The sequence below is a fragment of the Pinus tabuliformis genome, chromosome 2_2 (genome assembly GCF_031772625.1).
Source record: "Pinus tabuliformis cultivar Carrire ecotype Pingquan chromosome 2_2, CPIR1, whole genome shotgun sequence".
NCBI classification, from domain to species: Eukaryota; Viridiplantae; Streptophyta; class Pinopsida; order Pinales; family Pinaceae; genus Pinus; species Pinus tabuliformis.
This window is the reverse complement of record NC_142300.1, coordinates 1134262228-1134277521: the sequence shown is the minus strand read 5'-3', so window position 1 is coordinate 1134277521 and position 15294 is coordinate 1134262228.

Here is a 15294-nt window from a genome sequence, read left to right as displayed (position 1 = left end):
CACTTCTCAAATGGTTCTAAGACGATTTGGGGCTGTAACGACATCTCGTTTGATCGCAGTGGTTGGACCATTCTTTGACAACTATCACATCCCTTCACAAAATTCTTGGCATCCTAAAATATTTTTTTCCAATAATACCATGTTGAAAGGACTTTGTATCTTGTTTGTTTGTCTGTGAAGTGTCATCCACAAGGTTCCTCATGACAGGATTTAAGGATATCAAAGACCTCATCTTCTCTAACACATCATCTGATCAGGAAATTTGGTCCAGTGTGATAGAGGTTCCCATCTATCCAAGTATATGTAGCACTTTTCTGTATGATCTTTCTTTTCTCCTTGGAGGACAAATACTGTGGAAACTTCCCTGCAACAAGATAATTGGCTATATCTGCATACCAAGGTTAGTAAGTAGAAATAGCAAAAAGATATTCATCAAGGAAAGAATCCTCAGTGGGAATGCAATTGTCATCAATAGTTAGCATAAAAAGAAATTCAGCTACTACATTATCTTTCCCAGGCTTATCTACAATAGTGATATCAAATTCTTGTAACAGAAATAAACAGTGTGTAATCCTACCATTGGTAATTGGCTTATTCATTAGAAAATTAATGGCAGAATGGTCAATGTGTACAAATACTTGATACTCGGTGATGTAATGTCGGAATTTATTGATGGCATGCATGACTGCTAAGAACTCCTTCTCGGTCACTGTGTAGTTGAGCTCAGTCGGGGTTAGATTTTTGCTTATGTAGTAAATAGCATAAGGTTTCTTATTCTCCAGTTGGCCCATAACAACACCTACAACAATATCTGATGCATTCATAGCTATTTGAAAGGCCAGTTCCCAATTAGATCCTTTCAAAATCGGAGCTTCTGATACACAACATTTCAACTTTAAAAATTCCTACTCACACTTCCCTTTCCACAAAAAATCAACATCCTTCATGAGTAAGAAAAATAATTGCAATGCAATTTTTGAAAATATTTCTATAAATCTCCTGTAATACCTTGCATGCCCCCAAAAACTATGTACCTCTTTTTGCATTTTTGGGGTTGGAATTTTTAGAATTACCTCTATTTTTGGAGGGTCTACCTTGATTCCGTCAGCAGAAATGTAGTGTCCAAGCACGATCCCTTCAATCATCATCATGTGACATTTTTAAGTGCTTAGGTCGTCTGTACACATATTTCCAACTCTTTTTCCAGATTGACTAATGTTGTTTCAAAAGCATCTCCATAAGGTGTAAAATCATCCATGAACATTTCTAGGCAGTGATTCAACAAGTCAGAAAAAATTCCCAATATTGCCCTTTGAAAGGTTGTTGCCGCATTGTAGAGTCCAAAAGGAAGTACTCTGTATGCGTAGGTTCCCCATGGACAAGTAAAGGTCATTTTATCCTGATCTTTTGGGGCAATATGTATCTGATTGTAGCCACTAAATCCATCCAAAAATGAAAAGAATTTCTTTCCAGAGAGGGTATCAAGGACCTGATCTATAAATGGTAAGGGAAAATGGTCCTTCTGAGTGGCCTTATTGAGTTCTCTATAATCAACATAGACTCTCCACTTGCCATTCTTTTTAGGAATGATGACAAGTGGTGACACCCACTGACTGTCAGATATTGGATAAATAAAATTAGCACTCAAGAGTTTTTGTAGTTCTTCTTTCACCACCTCCTTTAGTGCAGGGTTCATGCGGTGTTGTGGATGTCTAACTAGTTTGCAAGCCTCCTTCAAATAAATACGGTGAGTGCATACGTTAGGGTGGATCCCTTTCATACCTGTATAGTCCCATGCAAATCCCTTTTGTTATTTCTGTAACAGCTATAACAACTGTTGGTTTTGCTCAGCAGTCAAGTTGAGGTTAACATTCAAAAACTTTCCAGATTCTATCTCAATTGGACTGCTGTCAATATTTAGAGTGATTCTCATTTGTTCAAAATCTATATCTTCCACTTCTTCTTCCTCATTCACATTCTTAACAAAAGCGATAGAAAGCGAGTTACTAAAAGAACCCCCTAACACCATTAAAAACATGCTTGATTCTGCTAAGGACGTAATAGACCCAAAAACTCACAAAGGAGTATACTCGGTTCCCTGCTCATGTGGAAAAGTATATATAGGTGAAATAGGGAGATCCTTTGGCATAAGGTTAAAAGAACACATTAATGATATTACAAGAAACAAGTCGGAAAAATCAAGTCTGGCAGAACATGCATGTTCTTCCTCACACTATATTTGTATGGAACAAGCAAAATTAATTCACAAGGAAGACCATTATTTAAAAAGAAGGGTGAAAGAGGCTATTGAAATTGAAAAATCCTCCAACAACATGAATAGAGATGACGGGCTAAAATTAAGTAGTACCTGGAAACCCTTATTAAATAAAATAAAAAAACAGACATACAAACATTCATAACATAATAATAATAATAATAATAATAATAATAATAATTAATTAATATATATAACCAACCCTATCTCTCCTTTAAATATAATTTAGGAAGACAACTTAAATAAACCTTCAAACGAGTACTTTAAAATTATATACATTACTTGTAAAGCATTTAATACATAGCAAAGATCTTAAATATAACATAGAATCTAAATATATATAAATATATATATATATTAATTAATTAATTAATTAATCTAAATAGATACATAATCAATCACCAATTGAAAAATAAATAAATAAATTTAAAAAAATAAAAATAATAATAATAAATAAATAAATAATTTTTAATCAATTAGTCAATTGAAAGCCGACAATAAAAGAAGATATCAAATATTTTTCAATTAACTATTAATAGCTCCATGATTTCACGCTCTCTCTTCTCAAATACAAATCACATTGCCCTGATGATGGACTCACTAAGCTAGTCCAAAACGTTGGTTTCAAAAATTGTTCACAGGTTTTTCCACAAACATAAAAAAATACTAAAAGAACCGTTAATGACATCATCTTTTGTCTCATTTTTAAAATATTGGGCTTTCCCCAGAGTGAGGACTGGCAAGGAAAGATCTAACTCAGGCTCAAACTCATCCCACCAAGGGTTGTACAAATCCACATTTGGTTTTGGGGGGTAAAGATTAAGGTTCTGTGTTGCTTGGCCATCTGAGATCACCATAGATCCCAACCTGCAGCCTATAAATGCATCCGGAGTGGCTAGCAAAGGTCTCCCTAGGATCAAAGGATGCCCCCCCAAATTGGATTTGCACTGTAAGATAAGAAAATCAACCGGATACCTCCAGGAAGCTATTGTAATCAGTATATAATCTAACACCCCCTTAGGTTTAACACGGGACCTATTTGCTAATTCAAGCATAGTAGGAGTATGTATGAGTCCCTGTAGCCCGAGAGTGATAAAGAGGTCTTTTGTCATTACATTAATGGTAGCCCTGAGATCGATCAATGTGTTGGCTATGGGATGATCATTAATGTAGACAGTAACCATAGGATTTCCTGGATCATTGTACTTAGTTAAGAGAGGCTGAGCAGAGATTAATTAGGATAATTTCCCCATCACATGTATGGTGGAAAGGTCTTTAGGGTTCCTCCCAGGTTTCTTTATGCACAAATATCTCACTGTTTTAGCATAAATAGGTACTTCTTTAAGGGCTTGTAACAAAGGGATTCGTACATCAAAATTTTGCAACTCCTTAAGAAAATTAGATTCAACCTGTGAAGTCATGCTAGGTTCAGCCAATCTTTAAGGATACAGAGGGTCCTACATTACAACAGTCGAATTTGCTGTTACAGGGGAATTGGCCTTACCTGAGTTGGTTGTTACAACAGTAACAGTTCTTCATAGGTCGGTTGTTATAAATGTAACAACTTCCTCTATATTAATTTTTGTAGGCACAGTAGCCACCTCAAAACCTCCGACATCTCCTCTAGATGGTTCACAGTCCTCCTCTATAATGATAGGGGAGTGACTTGGGTTAATTACCTTGCCTGTTCGCAATTGTATTTCATTAAGTCCCACATGGGTAATAAGGTAGGTCTGGAAGGTAGTCGAGGCCTCTATGCCCTGAGCTTCTTTATTGTTTGGGTTTGGGTTAGGTTTCACAGGTAGTTGGGGTTGCACAAGTGGTGGAGGAGCAGGAGCTTGGAAAGGAGGTAACTGTAAATGTTTTTGCATGGGTATTCCAGCCAGAGCTGAATTTTGGGAATTTCCTCTCGAATTCTGGTTCCAAGGATATGGTTGAGATTGAGGATATTGAATAGGAGGAGATGGAGACCACTGGTTTCAGGGTGAAGGAAATTGCGCTGAAGGAGGGGTAGAATATTGCCACGGATATTGATAAGTATTATATGCATTGTTCTACGAATCGAAAGAGGAAAAGTCTTAAGACATACCTGGAGGTCGTGGTTGCCATGGCCTCCTTGGTGCGATGAAATAAGAGGACTGTACCTCCTCGCTTGATTCTCTGAGTACTGCCTTTAGTCTAGGAAGCTGCGGGGATTGCCCTGTCAAATGCTCCAGCTAACAAATATTACACAGGCTGATGATGTTCAATTCACATTCCCTCAAAGGATGTTTCTTCCGACAATTTGAACAGAACACAGCTAGGGGTGTGTCAACTTCGACTGTGTCTTCTTGACCTGTGTTGTCATTATCTGGCCAGAGAGAGTACTGAGGATATCGGTTTTGAAGTTTTCAAACAAATTCCCAATTTTTGCTCTGGATACTCCCCCTCCTGAAGATTTTTGTATCTAAGTGGATGCATCTCGAATTGTACTCCTCCCCTTGGGCAATCCTTTAGAACATCTTAGGCAGAGCTTCACAATTTTAGCAAATGGCTCTTGCGATATATCCCCTTTCTCTAATAGGTTCAGGGTGTCAAGACAGTCATCCCTCATTCCTCTGATAAATATAGTCTTCAAGATTTCCTGGTCTAAATCATTGTGTTTAGATCTTTGTAGATTATAGTGGAACCGTTCCACATAATCTTCCAGGCTTTCATCCTCCTTCTGTGTCATTTTAAACATCTCCTCCCTTAAGTCCCCGGTTCTACAATAGTCCTGGTATTTAAATAAGAACACCTCCTTCATATCATTCCACGTTCTAATAAAAGCGGAGCCCAATCCCATGAACCATCTCAACATTACCCCTTTTAAAGTAGCAAGAAATAGTTTTAATTTCTGAGTATATGCGGTATAATCATAACTTCTACATAAGACATCAAACTCAAATAGAAAGGTGTCTGGATCTTCCACAGTCATCCATTAAAAGGATTGTAGAGGAATATTCTTCATAGGAGCTTCACCTCTGATATCCCCCATTGGGAACTCAAAGGTGTTGATAGTAGCATCTATTTTATCATTATTGTCATTGTTGTCCCCCATGACTAATTCTTATAACCCTTGTTGTAGCAGATGTCCTTCAAATTGTTCTTGTGATGGCCTTGTAGATGTGATTAGTGCCTCATATACCCCTGGGGCTGGTTGTTTCACCGCACTACCTGTATTTGGATATTGATAAACCAATAAGTGTTTTTCAGTCTCAGGTGTTCAATACTCCCCCTCAGTTTCCCCTTGCCCCTCGGTCCTTAATTTATGGATACACGCTTCCCCTTCTTACTCATTAATCAAATTCTTTGTCTTGGGGGTATGGGCGCTAGGTTCAAAATGATACAGTCCCGAGATGGAGGAATCAGAGGTTTAATCTCAAAACCCTCAAGGTAGGGCAACACCATACATTCACTCCTTAAGGAAGGAGAACACTCCACAAGTCATATGCCTATTCATACAATAATCCTTCACTGTATCTCCATGTGGAGTCTCTAGCCTTTATATAGGCCTCATACATACAATACCATGGGTCATTACCATGGTTCCCTCATACCATCAACTAATACCATGGGCCCATTACATTATTATTAACTACTTGTGGTCCCTTACATGACATGGGTTAACCACCTTATTTATTACTATGGCCCATCCCATTATTACATTATTACCTTGGGTACCTCCCTTGGTACCCCATATTATCCCCCTAGGTATATAACACAAGTCCCATTTATTAAGAGTGTTAGGGTTTTAAGATTTTTGACGTCAAATGTATTTTCCTTATCCATTGATTCTAAGTTTTTTAGCAGGTTAGACTATGACTACTACTGTTTTCATAGCCTCAAAGTTACTATCTGAAATCATTGAAGTTCTTTCATAAAGAGTCTAAGTCAGTTAGAGTCATGAGGTTATGAGGTCACATATATTTATCTAGTCAATTAGAGTTGAAAGGGGATATGTGTCAGTGTTTTTCCATCGGAACCATCAAAAATGAGTTTGTTTCAGTCAAGATTTTATTGGTCATGATGTTTGGTCATTCAAAGAACAATTAACTTCACTTAAACTGTAACTCTTAGCATTATAATATAAAATTATTTAATAAAAGTGACCAAAAATATATGTTTTAAAAACTCTTTCTTGAATATGATATGTTACGATGACAAAACATTGAGAGAAGTGGTGGTATCTAAAGACGCCATTTCTTTGATCCCATTGGCTACCAGGAAAAATTAAGATATAATTTTTCAACCCTTAAACAACCCACATTAGAGATGAATACCATGGAAAAATCCAGAGGTTCTCATAAACTTGAAACCCAAAACCCACTTGTAACTTGACCGAGTAAAGTTTACTCAATCAACTTGTTGACAGTGTTAGACCCGCCAACATGTCAAAGGATCTCCCCAGTAAGAAGTCCCAACTAGACCTCAGACCATTTGGTGTAGGAGTCCCAGCAGTGGGTCGTATGGTATCACCTTCACCTCGGTTGCACGCAGAGGCAAGCAGGATGTCCTTGTTGGTAGCAAGGGTGTGACCAACGCAGCAAGCCAAGGAAGGTGCATGAAGGGTTCTAATACATGGAAAGGGGAATGAGTGTGCCCCTTAGAAACTTGTGGAAACATGCAACTTGAAAGGGAACACATGAGCAAAGATACATCACAAGTTGGTAGGTAAGGAAACCAACGATCCAAAGTGATGGTTAAACCAATAGCACATTTCAGTAAGATCCACACATACATATATAGAAAGAGTCCATACATACATGCGTAAGAAAAAAACTACATATATCATTAGAGTAACCAAGATAGCTGAAATACAATAACAACATATGCATGAAACGTGATGGATCTGTTATATTAAGAGTCAAAGATCCAATCATATAATGCAACCATGACCAACCACTAGTTCCAACAGTAGAACGTTTCAGTTACTCTCGCCTGCTCCTCCAAAGAGATATGCTCACTCTGCATTGTGGAGAAGCCAAGGCTCATTACAATACACTCCAAGCTTTCTCTAAGATACACCTATAGGAAGCTTGGCTCCCAAAAGCCTCACAATGAGCTATGAGGCTCCATAAATAGAAAAGGGTGGAGTGACCCTTGACACCTTTGTGACTCTTCACCTACCCTCATGTGTTGTAGATCTAACCCAAGATATTATGATAATAGAAATAACCCAAGAATAACAAGATAGAAATATATAGAAATTCTTCTTTATTATCAGACCCTTAAGGTAGGGCAACACCATACATTCACTCCTTAAGGAAGGAGAACACTCCACAAGCCATATGCCTGTTCATACAATAATCCTTCACTGTATCTCCATGTGGAGTCTCTAGCCTTTATATAGGCCTCATACATACAATACCATGGGTCATTACCATGGTTCCCTCATACCATCAACTAATACCATGGGCCCATTACATTATTATTAACTACTTGTGGTCCCTTACATGACATGGGTTAACCACCTTATTTATTACTATGGCCCATCCCATTATTACATTATTACCTTGGGTACCTCCCTTGGTACCCCATATTATCCCCCCTAGGTATATAACATCATGACTCTTCAACTACTACATGATTGTTAGATTCAACCATCAACACTTGGTCTTTCACTTTTACAATATGTTACTTAAAAATATGCGCATGTACCCATGTGAAGCAAAATAGGCTTGAGCAAGCCATGTAAGACGTCACTAAGACTTAGACAGTTATGGGAAAACCAACTCTTCAACATCCTTGCAATGGTCAACGGTGGCGAACTGATGCCAAGCTTGGTAGTCCATGGTGGTGTCCTCGTACTCAATGGTGACATCCTGATGAAAGAGAACTCTTGCCTCCGTTGCATCTGGGTACACTGATTTGGCACCTTGTTGTTGGGAAAAGTATCCAATACGGAATGACCCTATCCCACTCTAAGGGTGATAGTACCTCAGCAACAACCGAATGTAAAGCTATTCGAGATTACTTCTTTATGAGATGTAAGAGAGGGGAGAAAGAGATCCACTAACCGTTGTCTTCCGCTAATGATTGATCCAATCTTCTCTCTTTGCTGCTTGCTCCCAGCTCCTTGCTCTTTCACTGGCCCAGCTACACAAAGATCCTGCAAAAGGGCAAGAGAGGGAAACTACAAGAAGCATACATTCATAATTGATTCAAGGATTAGAATAAATCAAATACACAAGTATAACAATTCACCATTGAGACACATGCATATAGAAGAACCTCAAATGCTTTATTAATGGAAGAAGTAAAGTTCTGAGAGTGTTACAACCATAAGAGGCCCAATCCAGCAACACCTCCCAGCAGAAAGAAATCTCCTCTTCACCTCCTTCAAGCAAATCACCCAATAGTTCTATACTCAAAACAACAGCACTTCCTTACATTCACAAGATTCCAGCCTCCCTAGACCTCATGAGAGAGCTCTATATATAGGAGTTTTGGAGAAAGGATGAGTCAGCTTGAGGCTGGCATGAAGCTGACTAGTGTCCTCTCCCACTTCAGTTATTCTTCAGTTCTTGAGTCCACTTGGAGGTTCTTGCTTCCACTTGGAGATCTAGATCCTCTTACTCATCACAAGGCGAATTCCCTGATCCAAGTGTCATTTTGGAAGCTTCCTGGGCATTGACACATTGAGGAATGACTGTGCCACTTGGCCAAACTCGCCCAGCGCAGGTAGCCTTCATTAAAGTTGACATTCAGCGCAGGTACAGAGTGGAGCAGTTGACATTCAGCGCAGATGCTCAGTGGAGCAGTTGACATGATCCAGAATTAGCTTGTTTTTGAGTGTTTTCAGGTGGAGAACTGATATTTAGTGCTGTGGTTTGCTGACCTTGTTCCTCTAGGGGTAGGAACAACATGTTTAGGGACTTTGGATCCCTTAGATTATTGACATTTCATGCTTCATGCTGTAAGGCACAAAAATGTCTATAACAGTTTCCCCCTAAAGTATGAGGTCGTTTATCGGGTGAAATGCTTTATCAGGAGGATCCGAAGTTCATTCAATCGCTGAGAGGTGACCTGTAATAAAATACAATACAATACATTATTTTTCATTCTGCTTTCATGATCTAGCTGAGGTGGGCATTCCCATGCTCAGCTTTATAAATTCATTTTGGTACATAGAACAGACGATCGTCTGATGGTAGACTGATAATTCTCTAATGAAATTATCATCCTTTGAGTAGGATGATCATCTGCTGCAATGATGTACATATCAAATGTCTTTATATTTCCTGAATATATATCGCAGCCCGGATGGATGAAACTAGATCCGGGGTCTTCAAACTCGTTCGATCTTCACTCTAAGTACAAGTCGATCCATCTGAGAATTGCGCTGAAGTCGAACATGGAAAGACATCGCTTGATTATCGGTCAATAATGTAAACCGTTAACAAGCGCGAGAGGAATCACCGATAATGATAATGACCCTCAAGGTACTGTAGTACAATTCACGTGGTGTGAATAAAGGACTTGGCGTCGAACACCACGCAAAATCTTCTGGTCGAAGGTCATTGATGTATACCTGTCGCCGGAAGTGAGAAACTTGCCATTGAGGCATGCAAGCTTCAAAGTACTGAGGGGGGTGTTCCTAGATCAACCTCTTGGATAATGAGCTGAAGTCGACAAGAAGTGATCCGTCAAAGGAGGGCCTTAATGAATCCCACATCAGTGACACAGAACGGAGCTAATGATTTTAGTGGAGGTGAAAACAATCTGTGAGATATAATTCAGGGTGGCGATCATGGGTGGATGAAGGATAATGTATGGCGGTGGATGGGACACGGTTGACTCTTTTTGAACAACATCTCTTGAACATATAACGACACTGATGCGATGGATCGGTAGCATTACCCCAAATGTGGATGGTTTGGCGAAGACCATGGTGATGAGACCGGTGAATGAAACAACCCAACCCGATGTGATACAGAGGAAAAGTGTCATGTTCAAGAGCGACTTGCTACCATTAAAGCTTTGAGGTTCTCCCAATTTTTCCCCAGTCATTTCTGACCAGTACCTCTTTATTTTTGTCAAGCTTGAGGAGGATAACATATGCTTGTTCTATAACCTGCCCTTCGGGCAAGCCCATCGCTATGTTTTAACGAGCCTAGCGATAGGGAAACTCGTTCTCGTCTAAAGACAAGTTTGTCGCTATTTAATCATTTTAACGAGTCTAACGACAAAGAAAACTCGGTCCTTTTCATTTTTAGAGAGTCTGAAAAGGTACAGAAAGTTAACTCCAAAATTCCTTTTTCGTCATCTAATCCCTTAAGTCCGAAAAAGTATAAAACAATACAGAAGGGATGAGTTTTCGATAACTTTAACGAGCCGAATAAAACAAGCGCTCGACCTTTTTGTGTAATAATCCCTCAGGTCCAAAAAGATTAAAATCTAGAGGAGGGATAGCTCTTCCGGTCACTTTAACGAGCTGGAAGGCCAAAACTCGGCAAACTTTTCATATTTTATGAGTCAGGAGAAAAGAGCTCAAAGAAGACTCGTCTTTTGAGGAACGAGTGATAAACAGGGATAGCAGCAAATTCCAGGTACAGGTTGGAATTTTCCAATCATGGCAGTGTCACAAGGATGGCTAAGTGAAATCACTCTTCGCAGCTGTTCCTCAAAATGGGTAAACAATCATATGGGGGTGAACGATCGGCCAAATGGAATGGAGGTGGCAGGTGCAAACACGACCAAGGCTTTTTATGGCTAATAAATTTACGATCACAATGGTTATTTACCGGAATAGGTTCATTTTTTAATGAGCTTAAACTCTGGAGGAAACTCTTGCTCAATCTTATGTTTATTTTTTAACGAGCATGAACTATGTGCTAAAACTGCTCGGATCTCGCTTTTCTATTTTTTAACGAGCATAAATTCCGCGGTAAAACTGCTCGATTATATGGTCAAATTTTGATTTTTTTTACTATTACTAGCTTTTCTCTTTTCAAGTATAGTACTGCATTTTCAATTGCTGCAACAAACTTTGTTAGAAATGAATAATATTTGCATGAAAATGAGGTTATAACCCTAATATTTCACTTTAAACTGCGTAAAAAGCCATTAAAAGGTGTTTTTACCTCTCATTTACCATTTCATTTGCATTTGGTTTGTTGGAGCTCTGGAGGTGCCTCTTCCCCTTTGATTTTCACTAGCTGATTCCGGGAGATTCTGCGGACGATTTTCGGCGCCGTCTGGACCAGGTAGGAGCTAAACCCTAGCTCTTTCTTTTCATGGTTTCATTTTCCAGTTTTAGGCCTGTTTTTCAGTGTTTCTGAGCCCCAGGGGTTTTGCAAAATCGCCCTAACTTCAGCGCAGGTTCCCCTTTCGAAACCTGCGTTGAATGTCAAGCTGCCTTAGGGCAGCGTGACCTTCAGCGCAGGAGGGGAACTCTCTGCCTGCGCTGGGCTCAAAAAACTGAGTTTTTAGGTCATTTTTTGATGATTTTTCGCCAGTTTTTCATCAAAATCAGGAACTTACTCTTTCTCTTGCTTGCTTTGCAGGGAACTTTGAACAAAATGTCCCTTACGTGGCGAGAACGAGAACATGAAGAGGAGGACATGATTGCCCTCCATGACCCGGTCACGGTGAACGCGCTGCGGAACTGTGGCCTGCTGAAGTTCTTCCGTATCTCTAGCATGAGAGCACAGATTTCTTTACTGCAGTATATGCTTGATGCTTGGGATCCTGTTAACCAAGTATTCCAGATTAGGGGAAAGTCCATCCCCTTGACCATGGAGGACATGTACTTCTTGACTGGGTTGTCAAGACGAGGTGCCCCCATTTCCTTGTCAGGTACGGTTCGGGGGACTGATTCCACCAGAGATTATGTCCGCCAGTATTGCAGGGAAGGTTCTCAGCCGAGCAGAGACGGCAAGATTGTTATCCGTGAGATTACTGATCGGGATCTCAGGTCCATTCTGTACACTATTGGTAGGATGGCCGGTAGCGCAGCTCTACATGTTGCCAACAGATCTTATATGCAGCACGCCTTGGAGTGTCTCCAACCGAAAGTATTCAACTGGTGTGATGCAGTACTTGTTCAGATGAAAAGTCAATTGACCAAGGTAAAGGGCGGGAAGCTGAAGAACTTTGGATTTGGTTCTATTCTGACTGCCTTCGCCTTGGAGAAAATCCCACTGATGCAGCCTCAGTACATCATACTCGACTTGCCTTCTCCGACCGAGCCACGCATGCAGAGGTGGGTTGATCACATGTCTAGGCATGCTGGTCAACCTCAGATTACTTTTACTGAGGCCTTCTTCAGGTGGTTCGAGCGCCAGGAGATGGCGTTTTCCGAGTATCCATATGTGGGTATGGATTTCCGAGGTGATCCGGATTTGGTGCTACTGGATGGCGAACAGTGGGGCGCCATTGGTAAACTCTTTGACCACATTATTGTTTACTGTTCTTATTTATAATGTTGCTGTGCTTTATTCTATCAAGACTTTTAATCGTACTCTTGGGTGCATGCAGATATTGGTCCTGTTCGTCCAGCAGTTCGTCCGAGACCGCCAGTTGCTGCCCCGACAGTGGAGCCTGCTAGGAGAGCTGTTATTCGTGACCTTGACGATACTGAGACCCTTACAGCTGTGCAGGAGCAGGTTGAGAGCCTTACTCTCGGCATTCCCGATGTGAGGATTGATGAGTTACCTTTACAGCTGCAGCGACACACCACTGGTGTACCTAGACGATGGACTCGTCTCTTGCGCATGATTGCACAGGCCGTGACGTGCTATCATGAGCACCACTAGGCTAGGGTGCCCCCTAGCATCTTTTTGAGTTTTAGGTCATATGACCAATTTTGTCTTGGTTACAGAACATTATGTATGAAATTATATAAACAGCTTATATATTTTGATTTTCGAGTTTTGTTCTGTTTGAGTTATATGATCCATATGTACAATCTTTGATGATGTGTCCTTTTTATAAATGTTGCAAATGTCTATCTAACACATAGTTTGCTAATGAGTCAGTTAATGTGTTTAAGTTTCTTGAAATATGTTGATATTGAATTGAATCAAATCGTCTTTCCAAGATCTTAACCCTTAGGAACATGCAATAAATAGCTGGATTGCGAACAGAATATATACCATTGAGTTGTAGTATTACAAGCTGTGAGTCTAGCCTGACAATTAGTCGGCGTATGCCGCGTGTGATGGCATCAGAGAGTAGTTCTATCAACGCGCTATACTCAGCGATGTTATTCGTTGATTGCCCAATACATACACCTCTGAAACTTACTAGCTCGCCTCTTGGATCAAAAATGGCCCAGGCTGCGGAGGATAGGTTCCGCGAACTACGACTCGCTCCGTCGACATATCCAACACATGTCTCCAGAAGGTTTGACATCTGCAACAAATGGAAAAGGTGGATCACTCGACCAGAACAAATGCTTTAGCGAAAACAAAATACAACAAAAGCATGCAGGTTACTATTAAGCATAGTAACGCTTGAGGTACAGCCCGTTGTGGGGCTGCGCCAGTGGAATTCCGTCGTAATCCATTAACTCGTAGGCTCCTTTTGCTAACACCCTTTTAACAATATAGGGGCCCATCCATAAGGACTTGAATTTACCTGCTCCCAATTTATCGGATTCTTGGTCATAAAGTAAGACCAAGTCACCTTCTGAGAAGACACGGGGTTTGACATTTTTGTCGAACTGAGCCTTGACTTGTTTCTTATGGGCCTCATTAGCCAAAGCGACATCACGACGGGTTTCATCCAATTGGATTAATTCCAAGAAACGAGCCTCTTCTTCTAAAGTTCTGGGGAGAAGATCGATTGTGAGTTTAAGCGACGAAATTTTGCACTGGATTGGTAAGACTGCTTCTAGGCCATACACCAGTTGAAAAGGTGTGAACCCGGTTGCATTCTTTACCGAGGTCCGGTAAGCCCACAAAGCTGAGTACAGGATTAGGTGCCATCTTCTTTTATGAACCCCGATCATCCTTTGCAACATACGCTTCAGGACCTTGTTGATTGCCTCAACTTGTCCGTTGGCTTGCGGATAGTATGGGGTAGAGCTGTCGTGAGATAGCCCTAGCTTGGCAGCTAATTCGACCATCATGTGATTGCGAAAATGCGACCCATGATCTGTAACTATAGCCTGTGGTACGCCGAACCTGGCGACTACATGATTGAAAAAGAAAAGGGCAGCTGTTTCACCAGTGTTATCCAATGTAGGCATCGCCTCGGCCCATTTGGTAAAATAGTCAACAGCGACTATAATATACCCATGCCCCCCGGTCGAGGTGGGGTTACATTGCATGAAATCGATGCCCCACTTGGCGAAGGGCCCAACAGTGACTATCGGCTGTAAAGGTGCGGGTGGTCGTCTGGTTTTGCTATCAAAAATTTGACAAGCATGGCAACTTCTAACTGCGGTTATGCAATCTTTGAACATGGTTGGCCAGAAGTATCCTGCTCGTAAGATTTTTTGTGCTGTTGCATATCCAGACTGATGCCCCCCACATGCGCCTGAATGACATTCATTCAGGGCTTTTTCGGCCTCCTCATGGGTAAGGCACCTCCTCAGAACTGTATCGACACCACGACGGTAAAGTGTATCACCGACGATCATGTAGTCTTTTGATTGGTATCGTATACGTTTTTGTTCGGAGCGAGAGGTGTTAGGCCTGAACTTTTGGGTTTGGAGATAAACTATGATATCTCCATACCACTCATCGCTTACAGATATCAGAAACAAACTTTCGTCCACGATTGACTCTTCCGATGTTTCATCGTTGGACGACGATGGGAGATCACACAATAATTCTGTGAAAACTAGAGCTTTCTTTGATTTGGATTTCACAAATTCCAGATCAAACTCTTGAAGGATCACTATCCATTTTGAATATTTGCCCCCCAGCAACTGTCGCGACAGTATATAAGTCATGGGGTTGCAATCTGACAAGATGGTAGTTTTCCGAAAGAGGACATAATGTCGAAACCTTTGGATCGCTTGAACAGCTGCAAGCGCTAGTTTTTCAACA